The sequence below is a fragment of the Bos indicus genome, chromosome 28 (genome assembly GCF_029378745.1).
Source record: "Bos indicus isolate NIAB-ARS_2022 breed Sahiwal x Tharparkar chromosome 28, NIAB-ARS_B.indTharparkar_mat_pri_1.0, whole genome shotgun sequence".
Lineage (NCBI taxonomy): Eukaryota > Metazoa > Chordata > Mammalia > Artiodactyla > Bovidae > Bos > Bos indicus.
Window position 1 is genome coordinate 1,394,307 of NC_091787.1, and position 4,597 is coordinate 1,398,903.

A 4,597-nucleotide genomic window follows, 5' to 3' on the forward strand; every position below is an offset into this window, starting at 1 on the left:
TAAGAGGATATTTGATCAGTTAGCGTGGTGTTTAATAAGGCAGAAAGAATCTTTCAAATACTAAAGGCTAAAGCCCATTTTCCATGTGTTTTCTCATAAAATCCTTCCTCAGTGCATTGCTGGTGCATCTTCGATAGGATTTGACAACTGGGTCCTGTCTGAGGACTGAGCTGTGGTGTGATGCCTCCAGTGAGAGCAACGGAACTCTCTTGAGAATCAGATCAGCTACTGGTGAGAAGAAGGAGCTGTGCCTGCCTCCCTCCCCAAACCGTGCTTCCAAGGCAGTGAGGGAGCAGGCCCAGGAATGCAGTGCGGGGCTAGTGACCTATCTGAGGCCCCAGGCACTGTCTGGGGCATCTTTTTTTTTCCATTTTAGCTTTTTATAGATCTATAATACATATCCAGCAAAATGTCAGATGGTGAGTATGCAGCTCAATGAATTTTCACATTCTGAATTCACTTGTATATTCCACACCCTGATTAACAAACAGCATCACCAGCAATCCAGAATCCCCTCAGAGACTCACTTTGGTCACTATATGCTCTGCAGGCAATCACTATCCTAAGTGTTCTTATTGAGATAAAACTGATATGATGTCAAATTAACCATTTGAAAGTGAACAGTTCAGTATCACTTAATCCACTCACAATGCTGTGCAACCATGCCCACCTCTGTTTAGTTCCAAAACACTGTCATCACCCCAAAACAAAGCCCCTCACCCAGGAAGCAGTTCCTCATCTATAACCTACCTCACCTCAGCTCCTGGAAACCACCTCTCCGCTTTTTGTTCCTAGATTTACCTATTCTGTATATTCATACAAAAGGAGTCAGACAGCATATGACCTTTCATGTTTGGCTTCTTTCACTTAGTGTAAGGTTTTCAAGATTCATCCACTTTATAGCTTCATCCTTTGTATCGCTGAACTATATGAATGGGGTACATTTCTTTATGCATTCATCTATTGATGAGTTATTATCACTTTTGGTCTATTATGAATAATGTTGCTCCAAACATTCATGTACAAGTGTTTGTTTTAGTACCTGGTTTCAAATCTTTCATGTATATATCAAGGAGTGGAATTTCTGAGCCATAAGGCAATCCTATATTTAACTTTTTGAGGAACTGCAAAACTGTCTTCCAAAGTGACTGCACCATTTGACATTCCCACCAGCAGTGCATGAGAATTCCAGCTCCTCCATATCCTTGCCAGTATTTTTTGTTTTGTTTTGTTTTGTTTTGTTTTGTTTTTTTGCATATCTGAGTGAGAACGAAGTGGCCTCTCATTGCAGTCTGATCCATGTTTCCAGAATGACATTGAACATCATATGCTTATTACCCATTTGTTTATTTTTTCTTCTGTAGAAAAGTCTATTTAAATCCTTTGCCTATTTTTAATTAGGTTACTTATTTTTTACTGGTGAATTTTGGGAATTATTTCTCTTTTCTGGACACAAGTTTCCTAGCAAATATATGATTTGCAAATATTTTCTTCCATCCTGTGGGTTGTCTTTTCACTTTCTTGATAGTATCCTATGAGAAACAAAGGTCTTCAATTTTGAAGCTCTGGTTCAAGATGGTCACATGGTAGGATCCCAAACTTTCCTCCTACCATAGACACACAGTCTATAGCTACATATGGAATGATTTCTTCTGAAAAAAAAGAAAAGATCTCACAATTGTCTAAATAACTCTTAGTACATTGGGTGAGTGAGAAAAAACACATCGAAGTGGGTACGAGATGCTGAGACACAGTCTCACCATACACCCCACGCTCAGCATGGAGACCCACAATTGAGAGGGAACTCCCATCCCAAAGCTTCCCCCTGAGAAGTGAAGGGTCTGAACCCACATCTGGCACCCCTACTTTCAAGACTTGCACTTGGGAAATGAGCCCTCAAAACATCTAACTATGAAAGTCACTGGAGCTATCTACAAGATACATGAGGCTGTCATGATCTTGAAGGGAAACAGCTCTTGAAGAGCAGCATGAACTTGCTCCCAGGGTGCAGGGGCAGTGGCTGAAAAGAGCCCAGACTTTCTGTGAAAGAGGCTTGTTGATCTTGAAGCATCGGCCTGAGGGGCCGGCCTCTAGCTTGACACCCTCTGGTGTTCAGATGGCCCTCTCTGCAGGCCAGTAGGGGCCATCTTCACTCTCTGCCTCACTCCACGCTGCCACTATTGAGCTTGCACCCTCATCTGACACCCAGTTTTTTCAGCTGCCACCCAGGAGACACCTCTTGATTGCCTGACTCTGCTAGCTGGTGGGCTGATGCTCGTGGGTCCCACAGGGCTGTAACAAATGGAGAAAGGGTTTAACAGACACAGCAGAGACAGCAGACCAAGGGCTGTCAGCTCATCTCCACAGCTAAAGCCTGAGGGGCAGGCTCCAAACAACATGTCTATAGAGATGTAACCCTTCCCAGAGGCCTGGAGGGCAGGCACCATCCTCACACTGTCCTCTGCCATGTTCCAGAGGGCACAGACCTCCCAGAGAGGAGCTGTACACATCTGGTACCCCAGTTTTCACATCTGATTTCCTGGTTTTCATATCTGGTGCCCTGGTTTCTGTGGTTGACCGCAAGGGATGTCCCTGGATGCCCTGGGGGACTCATATTTGTAGGTCTCAGGGGACTGGGACAAACAGAGGGATAGTTTTTGGCCAGCTGCCACCAGGGCACAGAGCAGACCCAGAAGACTGAAACTAACCCCCTTCTTTCTTTGAAAGGGGCCTATTGACTGACCTTCATGGCTCTAGCCTAAAGAGCAGAGTTCTAATTAAACTTGTATCTAGGGTCTTCCCAGGCAGCTCTAGTGGTAAAAGAATCTGCCTACTAATTCCGGAGACCCAAGAGAAGCAGTTTTGATCCCTGGGTTGGGAAGATTCCCCTGTAAGAGGAAATGGCAACCCACTCCAGTATTCTTGCCTGGAAAATTCCATGGACAGAGGAGGCTGATGGGCTACAGCCCATAGGGTTGCAAAGAGTTGGATACAACTGAGCACACACACACATTATGGGGCTGAGTGCAATCCTCTCCAGAGACCAGGGAGGCTGGTGGGTGCCATCTTCAAGCCTGCTCTCTGCCCTGCTTGAGGTCATTGCTGTCTCCAAGAAAGGAAATTGTGGCTTTTCTGTGCTATCCAGACAGGGTCCATATGGCATTGTTCTGGATTCCCAGCGTAACTTAAAGGGAAACTTTCATGGTACCTGGAACCTTTGATGTACTGCAAATGAAGGAGGAGGATATCCTCAAATTCCTGCGAGAACCCACTTGGGTGGTGTCAACCTTAACTTCCAAATGGAACAGTACATCTACAAAAGGAAAAGTGATGGCATCATAAATCTGAAGGGAACTTCAGAGAAGCTTCTCTTGGCAGCTTGTGCCACTGTTGTCACTAAAAACTCAGCTGATGTCAGTGTCACATCCTTCAGGAAGTTTATTGCAGCCACTGGAGCCACTCCGATTTCTGGCCACTCACTCCGGGCTCCTTCCCTAACCAGATCCTGATGGCCTTCCAGGAGCAAAGACATCTGGTGCTCACTGGTTTCAGGGCTGACTGTCAGCTTCTGTGAGAGGCTCTACATTAACCTGCCTATCATTGTTCTGTGTAACACAGACTGTCCTCTGTGCTATGTGGACACTGCTATCCCATGCAACAACCAGGGAGCTCACTCAGTGGGTCTGATGTGGGGGGTGCTCACCTGGAAAGTTCTGCACATGCATGGCACAATCCCCAGTGAACACGCATGGGAGGTCATACCTGATCTCTACTTCTACAGAGATCCTGGAGAGACTGAAAAGGAAGACCAGGGAACAGCTGAGAAGGCTGTGACCAAGGAGGAATTTCAGGGAGAATGGATCACTCCAGCTCTGGAGTTCACTGCTGTTCAACCTGAGGTGGCAGACTGGTCTGAAGGCACGCTGGTGCCCTCAGAGCCTACTCAGCAGTTCCCCACTTGAGACTGGAGCATTCCAACCTGCCACTGAAGACTGGCCTGCAGCTCCCACTGCTCAGGACACTGGATGGGCAGCAGTGGTCTTAAGCTCTTCTACAAACACGTAAAGTGGAAATAGGTTGACAGAAAATAAACTGTTTTGAAAGAAAAGAATAGAAGAGATTGTGTACATGTCTGTTGCCTAGCTTTTGTGTTTGTTGCCCAGAGGACACATTCCTTGATAGCTGGCTCTGGTAGCCAGTGGGGCTTGTGCTCACAGGTTCAACAGGATGGTAGCAAACAAAGAAACAATTCTTCACTGGCTACTACCCAGGGCTCAGTGAAAAAGGAGCAGAGAATGCCCATCTCTCAGCCTTCTCCAAAAGAGGTATATTTATATACTTTAAATGCTGCTGCCAAAGAGTCTGGCTTTCAATCAGCCTGCATCTAGATACTGACCAGGATCCTCCCCTTTGGAACACTGACAAGTCTTGGTACAGCCTCAGCTCCTGGGAGCCACTAAGAATAGACAGTCTGGACAATCACAAAGGTTTAAGACACAACCAAGAGCTAGGGCGGGGTTGAATAATAAGGTTCATCTCCTACACGAGATCACACCTTTAAGACTGAGAAAAGTGGCCGTTTTATCTAATACACAGA

At 45.9% G+C, this 4,597-nt stretch overlaps 1 pseudogene; it reads left to right on the forward strand.

Moving 5' to 3' along the window:
• The first annotated feature begins 3,201 nt into the window (after positions 1–3,201).
• Positions 3,202–4,065, forward strand: LOC109553598 (small ribosomal subunit protein uS2 pseudogene; annotated as a pseudogene).
• The last annotated feature ends 532 nt before the right edge of the window (positions 4,066–4,597 follow it).